Consider the following 22710-nt stretch of genomic DNA (forward strand, 5'->3'; position numbering starts at 1 on the left):
GTGGCGATTAGCTAACTATACTTTACTGTGAATTTCTCATACAAACCATTGGGAATATAGACTATTACCGCAATACATCTTAGCTGTGCGGGTCTAGCCTCTAACCGCTCGGCAATCGTGGCGATTAGCTAACTATACTTTACGGTAAATTTCTCATACAAACCATTGGGAATATAGACTAGTACCGCAATACATCTTAGCTGTGCGGGTCTAGCCTCTAACCGCTCGGCAATCGTGGCGATTAGCTAACTATACTTTACGGTAAATTTCTCATACAAACCATTGGGAATATAGACTAGTACCGCAATACATCTTAGCTGTGCGGGTCTAGCCTCTAACCGCTCGGCTATCGTGGCGATTAGCTAACTATACTTTACTGTAAATTTCTCATACAAACCATTGGGAATATAGACTATTACCGCAATACATCTTAGCTTCGCGGGTCTAGCCTATAACCGCTCGGCTATCGTGGCGATTAGCTAACTATACTTTACGGTAAATTTCTCATACAAACCATTGGGAATATAGACTAGTACCGCAATACATCTTAGCTGTGCGGGTCTAGCCTCTAACCGCTCGGCAATCGTGGCGATTAGCTAACTATACTTTACGGTAAATTTCTCATACAAACCATTGGGAATATAGACTAGTACCGCAATACATCTTAGCTGTGCGGGTCTAGCCTCTAACCGCTCGGCTATCGTGGCGATTAGCTAACTATACTTTACTGTAAATTTCTCATACAAACCATTGGGAATATAGACTAGTACCGCAATACGTCTTAGCTGTGCGGGTCTAACCTATAACCGATCGGCAATCGTGGCGATTAGCTAACTATACTTTACTGTAAATTTCTCATACAAACCATTGGGAATATAGACTATTACCGCAATACATCTTAGCTGTGCGGGTCTAGCCTATAACCGATCGGCAATCGTGGCGATTAGCTAACTATACTTTACGGTAAATTTCTCATACAAACCATTGGGAATATAGACTATTACCGCAATACATCTTAGCTGTGCGGGTCTAGCCTCTAACCGCTCGGCTATCGTGGCGATTAGCTAACTATACTTTACGGTAAATTTCTCATACAAACCATTGGGAATATAGACTATTACCGCAATACATCTTAGCTGTGCGGGTCTAGCCTCTAACCGCTCGGCAATCGTGGCGATTAGCTAACTATACTTTACTGTGAATTTCTCATACAAACCATTGGGAATATAGACTAGTACCGTAATACGTCTTAGCTGTGCGGGTCTAGCCCAGCGGTCGGCAACCCGCGGCTCTTTTATCCAAATTGTGTGGCTCTTCATCCTGTCCAAAATACGAGTATATCGTATAGTTTAATTTTATTTAAACAAATGAAAATTCCATTTATTAACGATATTTTTTCAAAAATAATTTTAAATGTGATAGGTTTGAAATTGAATAGAATTATACAATATTAAAATAAAGTACATGATTATATATTGTAAGACTGCTGCTTTTTCAATCGTTTAGCTATTATTTATTTGTTTATTTACTTTGCAATATGTGAAAATAAAAAAATGTAGAAAACATTTAAATTTTATTGAATAGCATAAAATAATAATTTGTGAATACAAAAGATCTACAGAATTTTGTACACTATCATCCTGGCGGCTCTTGGTAAGATTTACTAAAATTATTTAAGGAGAAATGGCTCTCTACTTGAAACAGGTTGCCGACCCCTGATTCTACACCGATTTACCTGAATTTCCAATTTTTCCTCTAAAGGGGGGGGATGTTAATTGTTCAATTTCCTGTTCTAGGTGTAAATAAAACCATCTGGGAGTATCTCTAGAGTTTTAGTGATTGTCCTTGAGGATTGCGAATAACAAAGTTTTAGTGATGTACCTAGTATATTTATGACCCAGCTGACTCCGCTATCTCTCGATGTAGTTGGTGAATTTCATCAACAACCGGCGGCTCACAACTACCCACTCTTTTTTACAGTGTGCCGAGCTCTCTCCTGGTTGGGCAACAATGTCTCTCATTCTTAAATAAATTGAAATTTTTTTAAGACAATACAAGTCTGAATATATACGAACACATACCTTTTCTCTTAAAGAACCACCTTGAAAGTTTATATTCCTTGTCTCTCTCTCTCTCTTCCCTCTTCATAAAAACAGAAGAATGAACGACCATAAAAGAAAAAGTAATTTTAGAGGTGAGAATAGTTTAGGATCTTTTGAAAGTAGTAAACAATTAATTTGTCTCTGTGTGTGAGATGCGTTTCCAGTGGATAGTGGGGGCGTATAAAATGGAAAATGCGGGCATAAAAAGTAGGAGATAGTTTCAATGGCAAGGGCTGTGGTGTTACTGTTGCTGATGAAGCTTTCTTTGGATGGAAGGAGGAATTTTAAAGAAAAAAAATAAAAGAAGAAGGAGCAGGAGAAGGAAATATATAAGAGGATGCAGATCCGTTTTGTCTTCTTCTTTTAGCACAACTTACGATCCTGCGGTGTCGCAGCTGATATTGCCGTTCTAGATTGAAATCGTTCCTTATCCAGGCTTCCGCCATATAAACACTCGCTTCCTACTACTGCCGCCTCTCTATTTTTCACCCCTTCTCTCACTTGATAAGAAAAAGAATTGCAATCTATTTCTACTGCACACCCCGGAAGTATACGTTTAGAGAGTCCGAAAAAAAGTGAGGTGAAATCAAAATGTCTCAAGTACCGCTTATTTTTCACTTTTTGTAGATTTCCTCGGTCTTAACCGATTTTCTTTAAAAATTATTTAGACGCACTGTGGGTTTAGAAGTTTATTTAAAAGATTTTTTTTCCTTTTTAAAGGGAAATTCTATTAATTTTCAGGCTTTTCTCCAAAGTCTAATTGCAATAGATCCAGGGGTCCCCCAAACTACGGCCCACGGGCCACATGCGGCCACCCCTTCAGGTCACTTATCCAGCCCCTGCCACACTTCCGGAAGGGTATCTTTTTCATTGGTGGTATGTGGCGGCGTCGCTCACGTACAGTCCTATTTCCGGTGACACGGTACGCACGCGTCACGGCTCCGAAAACAGTGTAAAATAACAGCCAGAAGTAGGAAGAAAAGCATAAGCACTATGACTATAAACCCGGACATTGTGCTAGGAAGAGGAAGAAACGGCCTCTCACCTGTTATTCGATTGCTTTGCAATCGAGAGACTGCGCTACGAAATCTTTGGTACCTTGAGATCAGAGGAGATTATAGCGCAGAAGGAACTGGTAGGGAAAGCCCTCAACCTTCTTAGAAGGGGAGGTTTCATCTACTAGACTCAAAAGGGGAAGCCACAATAAGCCTCTTGGTGGCTGCAGTGCCGTGGTGCATGGGTCCCGTGCCGCCGTGTAAAATCTAAATCTAATCTAAACTGGACATTGACCATCTCATTAGCCAAAAGCAGGTCCATAATTCCCACAGAAATACTGGGCAGTTTGGTGATTTAAATTTACTTGTTCTTTATTTGAAATATTCTATTTGTTCCCGTTTTGTTATTTTACTTTAAAATAAGATATGCGCAGTGTGTCTAGAGAGATTAGTTCATATTTTTTTCTTCATAGTCCGGCCCTCCAACGTTCTGAGGGTCAGTGAACTGGCCCCCTGTGAACAAAAACTTTGGACCCCTGCAATAGATTATTTGAATTTATTGAAATTCTGTGCCCTACGTATTTCGGGGTTTCATGAATTATATTGATTAATTGCAGCCTCCGAAATCTGCTTAAATAAAACACCGTTTTATGCCCCTCCCCCAAAAAAAGAAAAAAATATATGAATAACGAGCGTAATAAATTCATCTTAAAACTGGACTTGTTCAAGTCTTCCTCCCTGGGATCTCCCGTTATCTCTGGATTTCTCCTTCTTAAAAACAATTTCTGGAAGGATGTTCCTTGATAGACGTGAACAGTTGAAAAACGGAAGTAAGGTGCTCATAGTGCCGTCTTCTGTCTCTAGTTTTTTTAACTCGTTCTTAGTTAGTTAATAATTATTATCAGAATTTGTTTAAGATTATTAATTTTAATATCAATAATAATCTTGATGGCGCATGATCAATAGTAAATACGTAACAATAGATCCATAACGAGGATAAGTCTAAAGTTGAATGTTGAATTAGTTAGTTTGTGTGTTTGGAAGGAAGTCTACTGATAGATTGCGTTAGCTGGGTAAGGGTACTAAGGAAGTTACCAGCATCCAAAGAGATTCATCAAGTTTCCAGCAACATCAACAATACCCGAGTTAATTGCTTTATAGTTTATAGATGAATATAACTAGATATAGGTCAAAACCTCTCTTCCAAATTAGGGCAGCCTAATTTCCATTGATATTTTAACAATAACTGCATTTATGAATGGAACTTCTTTTTTACTATTTTGGCTTAACTTTTAATTGACAAATTAGTCTTTTGTTTTTCGTCTCATTAATCTTCAAATTAACTTTTTCTTTCTCTTGTTCTGCGATCAGAACAAAAAAATAATAATTGGAACGGAACTAAAAAACCATCGAACCAATACCAACCGTATTCCCTACAGTATAAAATCCTAAGAACAATAGTTAATGCTCCCCTTCTACGTTCCTCCAATCGCACAATACCCTTCCGATCAATCAAAATATTCCTCCTGTTACAGAAATAGCCCAATCTTGCCTCATTAAACTCTACTTACTAAATCTAGATTAAACATTACAATCCTCAGAATATCGCATTATGATTGGGCAAACAGAGTGAAAATTGTTCCAATGAGAATAAGGTAAAAAAAAAACTGCAGTGTAAACTTATTAGCCAATAAAAATTATTAAAAACTTTAAAAAAAAAGAGATAACAGAGAATTGATAGCGAATTCAAGTAAGATAAGGAGATTAGTTAACATACAACAAACGTCTCAAATGAAGCAGCCTAATATTCGAAAAATGAGCCTCAAAAGTCCCCTATAAGAGTTAGCATCAAGGATCTTCGTTCGACCACAAGGTGCTACCAGAATCGCTACAGTATTGCGGTACTACAAATTTAGTTAAGCGATTAGTGAGGTGAAAGTTTAAAAGAAAAAAACTTTTATTGGCTAATATGCTTTCAATGGATGAGGCGCCACGGTAGCTGAGCGGTTAAGAGACTAGACCCGCAATGCTACGATGTATGGCTGGTTTAGTAGGTTCGATTCCTGGTCTTAGGCCTTGGATTTTATTTAATGATTAATATGAGTAATAGTTAAGTATGTTTGCTAGTCGCCTCCGTCCACGACACCTAATTGGTAGTTGGACGTTAAGCCCGCCTGAAAAAATAGGCAACTCTTTACTTTACTTTTTTGCTTTCAATGGATTTTTTTGTTAACATTTTTCTCTTAGGAACAATTATCGCTGAGTTGGACTGTCGATCTGTTACTGGGTCAGAATATCGATAAGTTACGGTTGATATCGGCAACTTCCTGAGCCAATTGTTGCATGAAACTGAATTCAAATGAATTAGCTAACTTTTAGTGGATAGCCTTTTCGTCTAAGTTTAATAGTTTGTCTCACAAATTATTGATAAAATTGCAGGGGGGAAAAAAATAATAAGTTTTTATTTTCCTCGGTGGGCAAAACTTGGTCTCGAGGAGGGAAATCTCAATTTTCCACACCCTTGTACAATAAATAACTATTATTTTCAGGGGGCCTAAGAAAATGTATTTTCCGGTGTAAGCTCTATTTCGGAAGTCTTAACTAGATCGTAATGCTTTTCCAGATTAACCCAGTCGTAAACGAAGATAAAATTGATACATTAGAATAGTTTGTAGTTTATCTCAGTTTTCCCAGAATTTGGGAAACCAATCTTTTGAGGGAAATCTTTGGTAAGCCAGAACCAGCCAATCTAGATCTAGTATGAATGGTAAAGGAATATTGGCTTTTAAGACAATAAGCATACCTAGCCAGGGACTTGTGGCTTCCAGTAGCAACAGTTCCATCCACAAGGATATCTTTGATTAAAGTTTAACAGAGCTGAAGTTGGTCTTTGTTGAATTATTTACAGACCAGTGGAATCGCTGGCCTAAGATGCTGCAACCCCACTCGACTAGACTAAATAGTATGGATGATATTTGATTGAATTAGGCAACATTTTGCCCCATAGAAATATTTGTTTGGAAATTCTTGTTTTACAATTAAAAGTAAAGTAAAGTATTTGCCTATTTTTTCAGGCGGGCTTTACGTCCAACTACCAAATTAGGTATCGTGGATCAGGAGGCTACCAGCAAACATACTTTATTGTGAATTTCTCATATTAACCATTAAATAAAATACAAGGCCTAGACACTGGGAATCGAACCTACTAACCAACAATACATCTTAGCATTGCGGGTCTAGTCTCTTAACCGCTCGGCTACCGTGGCGCCTTGTTTTACCATTAATTTTTCAATGTTTCTATTTCGTGCCAAATCCTTGTAATTATTTTAATCGTGTAGTTTTTCTAATTCAAACTCATGTGACTATTTTTTTTTTTTTTTTACTACAAACATCCGAGTTAACTTTTAGGAACATTTCTTAAAAATAAAAAAAAAAAATTACTCAAATTCAACCTTTTAATATAAATATGAAATTTAGAGAAAATTTTGAAGACATTTATTTCCCCCTCTTCTCAAAATCTCAGAAACGGGGACATCATCTCATTTTTAGTTGATTTAGTTGCAAAGAAATTCACAGTGGAGCCCTTGGATATATGAAAAACAGGATTTCTACCTTCTTCTCGCCTTTTTTTATTGTATCTTTGGTCAAGAGAACCCACAATTTGGCTAAGATGACTCACAATTTGGCCAAGGTAACCCACAATTTGGTCAAGAGAACCCACAATTTGGTCAAAATAACCCACAATTTGTACTTCCGATAGTTTTGGAATTTCCTGCAAAACTCATTTAAGTACCTTTTTATAATCATAAGAAACATGCGAAGTTGTTTATTATATGTACGGTAATGGCACTTTAAAGAGAATAATTGCATTATTTTGGAAATACGTATTTAAAAAAAAAGGAAGTTATAGACCAATTCTTATTTCGTACTCCTGCGCTTGCGCACACACAATCTCACGCTAAGAGAGAGAGAGAGATTCAGACACTGCCTACTCAATATTTTTTTGTAAAATCCTCGTTTTCGAACTCAGGGACTCCTCCAAAACAGATATTTGTTGACAAAACATTGATTGATTTGTTGACATGTTCGCAATATTGTCCCTAGCTAGTAAGTAAAAATTAAATATGGCTCAAATATTTTGGAATTTAACTTCCTGTAGCAACCGGATGTCGTGTGAATGGTCACAGCCATTCAGTCATTTGTTAAGAGATTATGTTTATTTTCAAATCTGACAAATAGAGCTGCAAAATTTAAAATTATTGTACATACAATACTTTTAAATTTATTCGAAACCAATAAGTTCAAATCTAGATTCTAAGTCCTAAGTCAGGCAAGAACTACAAAATACAGTTTTTTGCAAAATACGACTTTCGAAATGGATTCTGGGATTTAAAGGGAAGAGTAGGAGCAATTTATGTGAGTCCATGAGTGTGTATGTGTAAGGTCTTTTCAATGTTTATATCCCCCAGTGTCCAGTTAGAGGACAGATAAGGACATATTGTACGTTCAACAGGAAATTGGTGGATCAAGTGTTGTAGCCGGAGCAAAAGCGCTGTGGGAAGTAAAGGATGACCCCTTGGGACATTCCCTGGACCTCAAAGAATGGGATGTAAGAAAAAATAATACACCTTTCTCTTTTTGGGGGTTATACGATTTATAGAGGGTTTGTTTTATGCCTTTCTTGTTCTGTCTAGAAACAAACAGGAAGAACAAAATAAAATGGTGCAAAACATAAAGTTTGTGTTCTTTCTCCCCTTTTTTTTTATAGAACAAAAGAACAAAAATGCAAAGAACAAAATCATAATAATTCTCGACAAAAATTGGCTAATACTGATTCGTACATTCTGATTGAGGTGGTACATTAAGGCAAGTAGGTAAGCGCCTACTTGTCAAGCAGGAATTAACTTCCGGCCGCCCCACATTAGGTGGGCGGAAAGGGTAAGAAATACTTTACACACCGAGATCCGAACTGAGTACCTCCTAATTACAAACCCATGCTTCATAACCGCTACTCCCAACATTCGTCACTTAGTAGTTCCTTATCTCCGTTTGATGAACTCTCGACCAGAAGAGTTCCTATCTCGCTGATTGAAGAATAGGGCCACCTTTTTCCCATTATTTCTCCAGGCCCAAATGGGCATAATCCAAGTCGTGCTTAGCCGTTCTTGATGAGAGATCTGAGAGTACTGGATCCTTACAAAGGTTTTGTCATAGAAATTGAGCCTTCTAAGCCAGAAATTGTGTCTGCATTGATATTCAGCTTAGTACAAGGCATACCTCTTGAAGGAAGGAAAAGGATGTAGGATAGACTTGCATGGTCGCTGCTGACCCCAATTAAATAACTTTTCCTTAACTTTCTGAAATAGAACAGTTTTTCCAGGAAGTAGACTAAGGGAAAAAATAATTTCCCTAAAGGTAAATCAGTAAATCAGGTTTAGATTAGTATTCATTGGATTTCCCAGGATACATTCGATACATGCATTACCCAATGTACTCTATAATAATAACCGGAAATAATCGATTTATTTTTTTTCTGGCGCATCGACAGCTTAGCTATTAGCGCCCGGAGCTTTTTCCAGTGCAATGCCGGCCTCCGGACAGTGTTCTCTAGTTACAGACAACACTGTCCATCACCGGACAGTGAGCTGTAAGAAGCTCCTAGGAAGAGAAAATCTAAGGGTCAGCTGCTGGATTCGAACCCGGGACCTCCGCGTGGGAGTCCAGTATGCTAACCTCATAGCTAATCCCTTCCCTGCTAACCGCTTATTATTATTATTATTATTATTATTATTATTATTATTATTATTTTGGTTCGAACAATCTACTGTGCGCTAGGTTACCAGAATAACCACTTAGTTGCAAAGAAATTCACAGTGGAGCCCTTGGATTTTTGAAAAACAGGATTTCTACCTTGTTCTCGCCCTTTTTATTATATCATTGGCCAAGATAACCCACAGTTTGGCCAAGGTAACCTACAATTTGGCCAAGATAATCTACAATTTTGCCAAGATAGCCCACAATTTGGCCAAGATAGCCCACAATTTGGATAAGTAATCTACAATTTGGCCAAGATAGCCCACAATTTGGCCAAGATAGCCCACAATTTGGCCAAGGTAACCCACAATTTGGCCAAGATAGCCTTTTCAATTTGGCCAATTTAACCTACAATTTTGCCAAGATAGCCCACAATTTCGACAAGGTAACCTACAATTTGGCCAAGGTAATCTACAATTTTGCCAAGATAACCCTCAATTTGGCCAAGATAAACAAAATGGTAATGAACCAAACACAACGTTTCACTATTAGGTGTTTTATCGAGCATCCTTCTCTGGTACTACACTATAGAAGACTGCCCTCTTCATCTGTCTCATATGCCTCAGCTTCCGAAACCTTGTAAATTGGCTGAAGTGATCTCTGTCTTCTGAATTCATGGTGTCGCTTCTTTTTTTTTTTTTGCGTGTAAATTAAATGCCAAAAGTGTGACGCAATCTCAACAAGATCTGTTATTATTTATTGTGATAAAAGTAAAAAAAAAAAAATACCATTACGTCATTAAAAGGGATGATGATTATAATTTAGAAATTTTGTAACGTAATTAATTTAATTCATCCATTTTATGTAAGCGGAAGAATTTAAATTAAAGATGATTAGATTAGATAAGTCGGATAGTGAAACCGAATAACGCTGCGTCTGTGATAAAGCTGGCAACTTGTCAGAGAGAATCTGTAATCATTCCCTGTGCTCGAGTGAATGGATTTCATTAGCGTTAGTCCGGGGCGCTTTTCCTCGCTTCTTCCTGTAACTGTTGAAGTTATCACTTTACCCTGATGGAAAACTTTAGCCAACTTGTTTTATAAAGTAAGCCATTTTTGTAAATAGTTATACAATATTCATTAGTTAAATAACCACCTGAGTTAAATTTCAAAGTGATTAGTATTTGCTATTTCCAAAATTATCCAATTGAGTTTTCGCCAAGGAAATTGAGCTTTTCCTAGATTACGTATCCAGGTTTAGGTCTCTCTTGTAAGGAGTGGGAACTGGTCTAGCTGGTTTTTGAGCGTGCATTTTATTTATAGTAAATATTTTGTAAGTTGGAAAAAGAGTAAACAATTGTGGTAAATTACTTGCACTAGTTTGCTTCCAACTATTATTTTAGGCAGGGCTTAAACTCTAACTACCAATTAGGTGTAACAGGGGGTGGCACAGTAGCTTAAACTTTACTATAAGCAATTTTTTCTAACAAATAAAAAAGTAGTTATACACGGGATTCGATCTGGGGATCTCGCGCACATAAAGCCATTCTCTTGACCACTAGACCAATACCTGCCCCGTCTGTTCTGTAGTAAAAAATTCCAATTTTTCCATTTTTTTTTTTTTTTTAAAGCGGAATTGGTTACTATCTTCCATAAGAGGCGTATATGGTGTGTATTATGTAACACTGTATTATGTAAATTCTGCACCATACGTAATGCATCCTTGGTAATTAATTCCTTTCTTAAAAATTATCCAATTACCAAAACGTGTTCTTAGTTTAAAGTGAATTATTTGTAATTATCTGTACCAATACAAATGGTTCTTTTTTTTTATCAATTATTGTTTAAGGAAAGATAAACTGTTATAAAAACTCGAACAAAATAGTTACAGCTTTTACGAGTAGTATTACGTGATAATGATACGAGTAGTATAATTCTAAGGTGTATTTCTATTGGTTACAGGATACGTAATGATGGACAAACTACAACCACTGATTGATGGCACATAAAAATCAAGGTTAATTTCAAGATTCAAGGTAAGATTTTGCTATAATTATTATTGAAGAATTAGAATTGATGAAGTTGATAAGCAATATTTTTTTTTTTAATTGTTACATAAACATTTTGTTATGCTATAATAAGTAAGTAACACAGATATCCCTTAGTGCACTTAAGCAGGTCTGTGTTTGAAGACTTACCCAGGAGACTAAGTCATCCCAGATTTGCTGTCATAGCTCTATGAAAGGAAATTGAGAGGCTGCGACGATTCAACCACCTGCGGGATAAGAGGTGTCCAAAAAAAGAAAAAAGTATTAGAGTCTGGGAAATGCAGAGATTACAGGCAGGATCAGAGGGCTGCTGGTTTAAAGGAATTTCAAGCAGTTAAATTGGAAACTTAATCGATTGTACGGAAGATTTGGTTTGGATCACGTTTAGTTGAACTCCCCACAGTATAATTCTATATTTCCAGACAGTTTTTAAACTTCTTATGTCTATCGTTTAGCGATAAAGACTATAATGGTCGAAAATAAGTCTTTTTCAATAGTCGAAAACGTCTGTGGAGTTGAGTGCTTATTAATCATTGGTTAAGGAGGGGTTTCAAATTGGTATTTTGTCAAATGAATAGCCTTAGACCAGAGGTCGCCAAAGTGGTCTATATAGACCCACAGGGGTCTATTTAACAAAAGTAGTGGTCGATCTGAGCCAGGTGGGTCGAAGGAAAAACAATTTCGAACCCAATATAGCGAAACCTTGCAAAGAAACACCAGGCACACACCCATCTCATTATTTAAGAAGCAATACTGTAGTTACTTTACTTATTATTTAATAAATATTAAGGTATTTAAATTTCAACATTCATGATATTTTTCATAAAACTATTTGTTACACAATGTAAAATTACTTTAATAAATGTTAAAAATCATAAAATAAATGTACAAACACAGTACCTAATAGATAGTTTTATTTTTAATTAACTGAAAATTACTTTTATGGGGGGGGGGGGTTGATGGAGATTTCGAAAAATTATATTGGGGGTCCATGATCTAAAACAAGTTTGGCGACCCCTGCCTTAGATAATAGCGGAAGTTCTTACGATAACAAAACGGATATTGTAGCTCGAACGAATCATTTGCCATCTAATCATACTCTGGTTAATCTTCCAAATTAATTTAATATTGTATTATTTCAAATATTTTGACGTGAATACGTCTTTAAATTTGCTATCATATGGAGACAATCCAGAAAAAAACCTAATGATAACAAAATCGGGGGATACAGTTTGGCATTTTAGTTTCGAATCTATCGTCTACATCCAAAATTAAATTAGACCACTGGTTAGCTAAAGGATCAAAGAATTCATTACGATAAGCGAAGACTGTGACGCATAGCGCATGGTGGAGGGGGAAGCGCCGCCATTTTGAGTTCATCGAGATTTGCAATTAGTATAAGTTTTGACTCGGAGAAGGTACGATGTTCGTTTAAGTTTTAATCGTCAGCTGTCGTCACAATCTATCGATTTTTTGTATTTGTATTTTATTTTTTTATACATAAAACAATAACAAAGATTTATTTCATTTCAAAGATAATAATCAAAGTTTTAATCGTAAAATATTCCTGTAATAAAAATAATTGGATTCTGAATGAATAATCGTTTTGATTTTATGGTGATATTAAATTTTCAGCTCCATAGTAATTAAAAAGAAAAGGGAACAATAGTGTTTTTGTCGATTGGATTGGCCATGATTGGCATAAAAATAAAGGAAATAAAAGCGGCTTTTCCTTCGGATTATTTCCGGGAGAAAACATCGTAAATGAAAAATTTGTATGATCGCTACACACCTGACGTAGTTGGTGAAAGTTGGGAAAACAAAAAAAAATTTGGAAAAAGGACAGAATGTTGGAGGGGGAAAATGAAATTGTATATGTATATTTGGGTTGTAGAATACAAATGAGTAAGATTAATCCATAAGTAGATCTTTATCGCCGAGTGAAGGGGAGAGATCCCGGATTTGAAGCTTTAAAAAGAGGGAAGGGAGGGCTATAACTTGTCGCTGGTTGCGGGTGCTAAGGAGGAAAGGGTTGAGGAAGCTGGTCTCCCACTGGAGGATAATAGAGGTGGTGGTCGTTTTTTTTTAAGGTGCAGGAGAGGAGAGTCGTGAAGATTATCCAGCGCACCTCCCCGTGATTACTAAAACGAAGAGTTTGCCTTGGCCTCCCCTCCGCCATACTTGCAGATTTCTTCTTTTTTTTTGGTTTTGCTGAAGAAGGTTAAAGAAGTGGAAGAAGAAAGCAAGACAGTTTGTGGCTTTTCTTTTCTTCTGAGCGGCTCCTAACTGCACAACTATAACGACACCGAAGGGAGCCAAACTTCTAGCGCTTTTCTTCTTTTTAACTTGTTTTTTTACAAAGGAAAAAATAAGGATACAAAAGGGAATAAATTATATGAAGTTGTTCTTAACACTACAAAAGAAAAAAGGAAGGAAATTCAAAGGAAGGCTAAGTGCTTTATTCTGGCACTTTCATGTTAATCACGGTAATTTTACAGTAATTGAAGGGTTGATATTTTCCTGATTGGTTTGGTAGCTACGCAGAGAAACACCTGCATACTCCAGCTGGAGGAAGGCTAGTAAAAGAAAAAATATACAAAATTTAGAATGGGTTATTCAACAAAGAGGCAATCAGGGTTGGGGTCACCAGGAGAGCCTTTTTGAGGCTGCAGGAAGTCCGGCAAGTCTCGCTTATTCCATACTCACTGTACGTTTCCGCTTTCCGCTTCTCTGCTGGCTACAGCTTCAATCTTCAACCATATTTTCAGAATTCATCGTTCCGAACAACTCAAGGCACTTGCTCGTAATTCTTAATTCGGGGATGATCCCATGTTAAGCGTTACTCGGTAATTTTATTGTTCAATGGGATTTGGCCTTTAGGGTTATGTTTTGAAGGGTTTTTTTGTCCTACAGACTGGGTTCCTCTTCGTCCATTACTATACGAGGTGTGGCTATTAAATAACGAGACTATTGCTAGAAAACATCTTATTTTAAATTTATACATATTTAGTTATTATCACCTTCAATAAATACACCCTTCCCCTATCCCTACAACGGCTCCATGCGAATTTACCGTTGTTCGGAAACAGTGCTGGAAGTCTTTTTCTGTCAGCTCCTGCATGAAGCGTGCCGCTTTTTCTTTCATTTCTTTCATGAAATCGTGCTCCTTTTAATGCAGATTTGGACTTTGGGGAACAGATAAAAGTCACATGGGGCCAGGTCAGGCGAATAAGGCGGTTGACCTAAAACTGGGATGTTGGTCTTGGCTAGAAACGTCTTGACAGACAATGCAGTGTGAGCCGGCGCGTTGTCTTGATGGAGAACCCATGACTTGTCCTTCCACAAATCGGGTCGTTTTTTCCTTACTCTTTCACCAGAGTTGAGCAAACACCTCACGGAGTAATGTTGATTAATTATAATCGATATTTTCATTTCCGTTTTGGGCGTCCGGGCGATCAACATCTCCGGACGTCTTCTTGGCCGTCTTGGAAACGCTTGAACCACTCACAAACTTGCGCACGTGATACAACATTCATCGCACATGAACTTCTTTTAATAAAAGATAAATTTCAGTAGCGGTATTACCAAGTTTTGATGTGAAATTTCACGACAATTCGTTGCTTCTACTACATGTGTAGTAACATGTTTTCGGCAAAACGAAACACAACACCTCTTACACAAACTACGGTTCCGGTCAGACAGATTTCTCTACAAACACGTGAGACTCTGCAATCGAAAGAGAAGGCCTTACGCTGCACAGCTGTCGGTCGTTAGGATTTGGCGCATGCCCTGGTTCTTCTGTAGCAGCATCAGTCTCGTTGTTTAATAGCCACACCTCATATTTTCGTGACACCCACACAATCGTGGAAACAAAGAAACCTTGAGCTCGAAGAGAGTAGCAGGAAGTAGAAATGTATTCTAGATCAAGGGGGTCAATATCCGGTGAAAGTCGAATTTCATAATGAGTAATTTTAAGTAAACAGGAAATGGTATCTTTGCATTAATATTCATTATATATTTTGTCCCCCCCTTCCTTTGTTGGAGGAAGTGCCAATTAATGAACACTTGCGAATAGAAAAGCGAGAATAAAGCGGCTTTTTTTCTCCTCTCCCCCTCTCACTTTCGCTCTTTTATTCCCTTGTGTGAACGCTGTTATTCCAGCGGGAGTTCATTACTATTCCAGGGTTGTTAGCAGTCAGCATTGAGGAAAAAAAGGGACCATACAGCCCTTTGAAACCTCGTGTCCTATACCATGCGGTCGCCCTACACAGTCTATGCTACACACATTTTAAATTATCCCACTACTGAGGAAAATTCTAGGAAAATTTGAATATTATTGAAATTCTAGCATGAAATCTCCTCCCCACTGACTGTTGGGGGGCCCTGCCCCCAAGCTGGAAAAGCTTTAAAAAAATATATATAGAAATAAAAAATTAAAAAAAAAAGAAGTTTTTCTCCCGGATTATATTTTACTTTTAAATTTTTCCATCCACCGTGTTGCTGCTGGCTTGCGTTTGAAAGGAAGAGGAAAAAGAATTATGATAGGCGGTAGTTGGAGGCGGCTAGAGAATGAAGTGCGCGTATTTGTCAAGGTTAGAATTGCGAATAGAGGTGAATAGAATTGGGATATTCCAACCTAGCATTACTTCAATTCTTTCCAAATTTTAACCCTGCTCATAACCATTAAAGCAAATTCCTGATTTAAGTGGTCACATGACTTTCCTTTAGCGCAGTTTCCGTTTTACTAAATTTCCTTGAAAATTACAGTTTTTACCATTAAAAATATCTGGCTAATTACCTTCAATACAATTGGGCTTAAATTTTTCGCGAATAAAAAGGGAAACCACTGCCCACTAAATACTGCTCTGTTCAATTAACTGTTACTTCCGGTCAGCTTCAAATTACGGAAATTAAGGTTAAATATTAAATTCTTATTAATATTTAATAGATAAAAAGTTCATAAAGCTAATTGTTGGTTTCAAAACTTCAACTTTTTTTTTTTAATTGTTTATTCAGTTACAGTCAACGCATTTTATTGCGTTATAAGCAACAATGATAATAAACCCAGCTGTAACACTCCAATAAAATAGGATGAAAAAATAAATCCATTTCAGTCGAGTAAAATTTATTTTGCCGAGCTTTCTCGACCTAAGGACTAGGTCATCTTCAGGGCTAGTTTACAAAGTAATATTTTTACATTACAGGATTGGTGTGTCTTCTGTCTTATCTATTCATGGACTTTCCCATCCATTAGCTGTAGTTTATGTAAATAGCGGTATATAGTAGAAGGATGAATGTGTGAAGCGAATGTATTTATAAGTAAGAATGGAGAGTGAGTGATATTCTAGTGATAAGCACCTAGACGGTGCTGGCTGTATGGCGAAAGCCAATGCCAAAAAAAATTGAGTCAGCAAGTATAAATAGCTTCAGACGATTGCCCTGAAAATTGTAGCAGCTAAATCTAGAAATATGCGTTCAGTGCAGTTTCACTTCCTGATATTAACTGACATTTTCCCAGCTTTCGTATTGCAGAATTTTCAGCAATTTTCCGTTTTATGGTAATTATAGAATTATTTCTTTATTTAAGAACATGAAAGTTTGTTTCCTGTATAAAGAAGCTTTGAAGCATGGCTTTAATATCGTCCTTCATTTCCTGTAATTAATCACCCCATAGTTGTTTTATCTCCATCTCACTTTTTTTTCCAAAATAATGACAATAGGGGTTGAAATATGGCTGATTCTCTCACAGAAATGCGCCATCTTTTTCCCCCCCCCTTCCCACCACTGGGCATGAAGCCAAGAAAATGGAGTTTTCCCCCCCCCAGTCGTCTGGTTGAGATAAATCATTATATACACTTGTAGGTTATGTAATATATAATAACAAGATGAACATGTATATAACCATGAATGTAAACGGAGGGGGTGGCGAATGAAATATAGGTATATCATTTATCAATGTAAAGGCAAAAAAGGTTATAGAGCATTACAGGAGGCGGAAAAAGGATATTTAGGGGTTATCTGGCGATGGGTGTGAGAGAGCACATTGATTGTATTCCATATTATTTCGACCGATGATATGGTGGATGCAAGAAAAGAAAAAAGTTGACTCCAGTTATGAGCTCTAGTCAGGTTTTAGGAGTCTGTAGGAGCAAACCTTAGGTAAGCCACCAGTGAAGTTGGTCTCGAACCTGGATGCTCTACTCCCCGGCCACTGCCGTCAGAACAGTTAATTGCACTCCCGAACTCCCAGCTGCAACTAACACCATCCTACCCTAGCTCCAGGAACTATCTTCTGATCCAGACTTATGGATCCTTTCAAAAACTTTCTAATCTACCCGGGTTTAAATCAGGAAATTTATGGATTCAATTAAAAAAACAAAACAGTTACCTAATTATATTTAACAATATTCTATCCATGGATTAAATTTTCTCGAAACTTTCCGGTGGAAATAACCAAAGTGTTGGTAAACAAATGCCTGTTGAATTTTTCAAAAAAAAAAAAAAATTTTTGGTCATAAAATAAAACTGGTTTAAAGAGGATATGATTTAGTGCGGTACACAAAAAGGGGGAACGTTCTTCCCGAAACTGGGATCCCAGCAAAGGACTTTTTCCCCCCATAAAGAAACCAACACAATAGGGGAATTGGCGTGTATATATAGTCGAATACAGGAGAAAGAGATTAGGTCTGTGGTATTGGCGTACTGTGTAATCCTGGTTTCAAATCCAAGCTTGCTTAGCTCTTACATGATTTCTTTTTTCATCCTGGTGTTCCCGATTAAAATTCGGGTAACAAAAATTATTAACAATTTTAAGTTAAAAAAATAGAATTAAAGAGCAAGTGTATGCCTGGAATACATTGTACGTATATAAATGTACATATACAGGGTGTCCCAAGCTATATGGATAACGACTTTTTCTCGGAAACTAAGATAGCTAGAAAAAAACTAAAAAATACGTGTTCCCTTAGTTTTTTGTTAGGAATCCAAATTTACTTTGTAAATTTTTTTCGGTGCTTCCAGAAGCGAGATACAGGCACCAACTACATTTTCTCAAATGGAAAGGTGCTGTTTTTATTTCAGAAATTGATTCCTCTATTTTTTTTTAAAGAAAAATTTACTTGAACGGTTTTTTTCTGTGAGCGATATTTTAGAAGTTATGAATGAAAACATGATTCTTATAAGAAATGTCAAAATGATAATATTATAACGGTTTTTTGATTGAATAAGAAGAAAAGTACTATTTTATCATAAATTTTACTCCTCATTAATATTACAGATCATGCTCGAAATGGCCTCCACCATTAGAGATGCATAGACATGCACTTTCCTGCCCCTTACTGCCAAAGAAATAGATTCAGCTTTAACCGACTTACAGGCATCTATTATTCTCTGCTTTAGTTCATCTACAGATGCCAACCCGGCTTGAATCTGATACACCTAGATTTAGAAATGCTTTTAGATAAGCAGAAATAAGAAAAGAAAGATAAAAGTTATGAATAATCACCTTGTTTTTCAGGGATACCCAAAGGAAATAGTCCGTAGGTGTCAAGTCCTGTGAGAGAGGTGGCTACTGAATAGCCCCCGTGTCGATATAACATGCCCATCAAATTGCCTATCGAGATATCTCTTTACATGCCTCATGGTATTATATCGACATGGGGGACGATTCAGTGGCCATCTCGTTCACCGGATTTGACACCTACGGACTATTTCCTTTGGGGATACCTGAAAAACAAGGTGATTATTCATAACTTTTTTCTTTCTTTCCTTATTTCTGCTCATTTAACAGCATTTCTAAATCTAGGTATCAGAATCAAGCAGGGATTGCATCTGTAGATGAACTAAAGCAGAGAATAATAGATGCCTGTAACTCGGTTAAAGCCGAATGTACTTCTTTGGCAGTAAGGGGCAATTGGCAGGAAAGTGCATGTCTATGCATCTCTTATGGTGGAGGCCATTTCGAGCATGATCTGTAATATTAATGAGGAGTAAAATTTATAATAAAATAGTACTTTTCTTCTTATTCAATCAAAAAACCGTTAAATATTATCATTTTGAAATTTCTTATAAGAATCATGTTTTCATTCATAACTTCTAAAATATCGCTCACAGAAAAAAACCGTTCCAGTAAATTTTTCTTTAAAAAAAATAGAGGAATCTATTTCTGAAATAAAAACCGCACCTTCCTATTTGAAAAAATGAAGTTGGTGCCTGTACCTCGCTTCTGGAAGCACCGAAAAAAATTTACGAAGTAAATTTGGATTCCTAACAAAAAACTAAGGGAACACGTATTTTTTAGTTTTTTTTTAGCTATCTTAGTTTCCGAGAAAAAGTCGTTATCCATATAGCTTGGGACACCCTGTATGTATGTGTGTTTATATAAAGATAAGAAATACATATTTCTATGTATAAGTATAATAGAGGAGAGTTGGACTTCGGATTGTTGTCGAAGAAGTAAACAGAGCGGCGCGTAGGGGGTACGCAGAGCTCGCGAGAGTGAGCAGTGCGACTAAGGGAGCGCTTGTGAGAAATGATGCCCTGTATTTTCCTTTTCGTAGAAGTGGGTGTGCGTTACCAGTGTGGCGTATGTTACAGTCCTATGGTAAGATTTCCCATTGAGGGGATTACACTCTACGGAATAAAGAACAGAAAGGGAAGGAGGAAAAGCTCCGAAAAAATCTTTGTACGGGGACCCCGGGAAGAAAGAAGACGGCGCTTCGAAACAATCCGTAACTACAATTTTACTCAATTAAAGGGAAAAAACAAAGTATTGTAACACTAGAAACCTCTTACAGCTTTCACTGCCCACTGTAACGAGAGAACACTGCCCATAGATCGGCAGTGCATTGTAAAAAAAAGGCTCCGGTTGGTTGCTAAATGACTTTATTGGCATAAAACCACCTTTTTTCGGAGTCATGGATGGCTCAAAATAAAGTTTTCCAATTGAAAAATCAAAATAGAAAATCTCTGGGAAATCAGTATTTGCTCCTATAATGGGGGAAAATTAATTTCTCCTTGTTTCCTTTTTGACGTCATTCTTAAGAGATTAAGGTATTATCCTTTTTTTGTTTTTTTTTGTAAAGGATTGTTTCGTTTTCCTCCCTTTCTTCCTGCTGCGTGTCCTCGTCTAACTCCTTAATATTGGCAGAAATACAGGGAAAGTGCACTGTAGGCTTCCCCTTTACGGCCCTTGCCAAAGAGCATTCCAACTTCTTGCCACTTCTCGCCAGTTTAGTGCTTTCCCTTTTTATTACTCTGCGTCCTTTATTGGATTATTTCCTCTTGCCTTCAGGATCTTCTTCTATCTAGTGTTTATTTTTATTAATTCTTTTCTTCTTTTAACACCTTTTTTCTTTTTTCACTCTTGCGTTTCCCATTTTCACTCTTGCTGTTTGTTGTAGAATAATTGATATGCTCAGAACTTGATCATTTCTTTTGTATAAAGTTAGAGGTTAACATTGAAGTTTTACAAAGGAAGTGGCTTTTCCTGCACTTTTCACCTAAGGCATGCAGTCGAATCGAACCTTAACAGATTAGACACTTGTTTTAAATGCTCCCTAGGATTATTCTCTAATTTCCGTTCTGTAGATAAAAATTAGTAACTTTAATTTAGGGAAACACGATTTTTTAGGACGTTTAAAGGGTTGAAGAGTTAGATTAGATTAGATTTGACTAGGGCGGCCTCAAGGCCTACGCCACTGCGACCCCTTTGGATCTATTGTGGTTTCCCTCACTTTAAAGCTCACCCTCCAGACCTGTCCTTTTAATCGGGCTCTTCATTCTGGAGAGCGACTCCTCAGGCCTTGGTTTTTCCTCCCCCGAGAAGTAACATCCTTAGCCCAGACTAACCCCTCACACTGACACAACACAGTGCAGTGCCCGTTTCCTCCTCCTCTTCCTGACAGAACCTACAGAGAGGCTATCATCTGCCAGGTGTCCATGCGATGCATGTGTTTTCTGAGCCTGCAGTGGGGCCAGTTAACAGGCCTACAATCATCCTTATAGCCCCACGCGGCCTTGACAGATTAATTCTGCAGTCAGCCTCGGCGAATAGCCTTCTAATAAACTCCTTCGCCTGTCTCTGCCCATTGGTGGCAAGTGGCCACCACTCCTGAGACCTACTCTGCACCCATAAGTTAATGGTCACAGCCTTAACACAATGGTTGAAGAGTTTAATGATCGATTACTCTAGGTGTTATTTCCGGACAAGTGCAGTTTCACAAACCGGAAAATGTTAGCAAGAATTAAATTAATTTTTTTGTAATTCGAAGTTTTAGTAAAAAGAAAATATACAACTTCGAAATTCGAAAATTGTAATTAAAGTTAGTCGTGTGAGATTTTTAGCCATATATATATTTTTTAAATTAATTTAAAGCGCGTCAAACTTCTGAGGTCTTCCGGTGCCTTTTTTTTTCCTCAGAGTATGCTAGTTCCCTCTCTCTTTACTGGCAACTTTGTCCATCGGCTGAAAGAGGGAATCTAAGAGTCAATAGCCGGGATTTAAACACAGGATCTCCGCTTGAGAATCCACTAAGCCGGCCACATTTTTCAAAGCATTTTTTACGTAGACATTAAATGGTACTTCATACATGCAGTTTTTGACTTCGTTTCTAAGTTGTGACAGATCCCGGAAACAAAGGTTGAAAATTTTACACAAAATCTGTCTTAAGAGTAAATCGAGTGAATAGAAATGAAGCCACGTCAAAACACACACATATGCCAGGGTGTATATATATAGTAACATGAGAAGGAAGGAACCCAACGGTGTTTGTATGTCTGTTAGAATGCAGTTCGAAAACAAGTTCTCTTTTCCTCTTTCGTATTTTACTACACGCGCGCGCACTGACAAACATGTCCTGACAAGCATACCTGAGGGATTTCTTGTCAATCTTCTTCTACTTATATTCTGACACATATTCCTACTTCTCATCTTTTTTTTTTATTTTATTTTGTACGCGAGATAGCTTTTTTCCATAAAAGAAGTTATAAATAAATCTTTTTGTTCGGGCATCATATGTTACATATGTGACGTAGCAGCATATAATCTAGTATCAAGATTATTTATTAATAAGATATTGAAATTCTCTGGCTGTCAAGCATCTGTTATGATACTAGCTGGAGTATCCGTCGATGACAAGCGTTCTTTCGTTAATAATAAATAATAATAATAATAATAATAATAAAAATAATAATAATAATAATAATATATCTTGTGAACCTAGACACAACTTTGGTTTACTGTAATTCTTAAACTCCCTATCATATACATTTACTTCAAACATCGATTTCTAATTGGTGTACAAATATTTCCTTTTTTATTAACGCTTTACTGTTGGTAAACCTGTAGGATATTGTGAAACAACCCTTTTTTAGACGAAAGCTTATCTTCAAATTTAATAAAAATAAAAACACTGCTTAACCAAATTTCCTGTCTGCTAGTTTCAAATGAAAGTAATAGACTTCCGTGTACGTATTGCAAATAAATTGTTTATAGTCGTCACTAATAAGTGATTACTGCGTAGTAGTGAATACAGAATAAGAGGAAACTAAACAAAAACAAAATCATACTTAAAAATAAAAATAAAAAAATTACTAGATCTGAAACCGGATGTAGAACTCAAGAGCAGTTCAAAACACGAAACTTCTACGAAAATATAAAAATAGATAGTTCACCATACTTACATTTATCAAAAGTAAGAGAAAGTTGCAAAAAAGAAAAATATAGCACTACCAGTTTATTACGAGCCAAAAGGGGCGTGGTGTAAAGTGCCCGAGTGTGGAGGGCGTGGTCTAACGTGCCCGAGTGTAGAGG

At 37.0% G+C, this 22710-nt stretch overlaps 1 protein-coding gene across 3 annotated transcripts in view; it reads left to right on the forward strand.

Moving 5' to 3' along the window:
* The window catches only part of LOC141450711 (zwei Ig domain protein zig-8-like), a 480655-nt gene that overhangs the window by 318346 nt on the left and 139599 nt on the right, over positions 1 to 22710 (forward strand). For all 3 annotated transcript variants that reach the window (XM_074121414.1, XM_074121413.1, XM_074121412.1), the window contains one exon: positions 10813 to 10886. The gene's annotated coding sequence lies outside the window, so the exon portion shown is untranslated. The remainder of the gene's footprint in view (positions 1 to 10812; positions 10887 to 22710) is intronic.

This window comes from Rhodnius prolixus, unplaced genomic scaffold, assembly GCF_049639745.1.
Source record: "Rhodnius prolixus isolate KJV_2025 unplaced genomic scaffold, Rpr scaffold_8, whole genome shotgun sequence".
NCBI lineage: Eukaryota > Metazoa > Arthropoda > Insecta > Hemiptera > Reduviidae > Rhodnius > Rhodnius prolixus.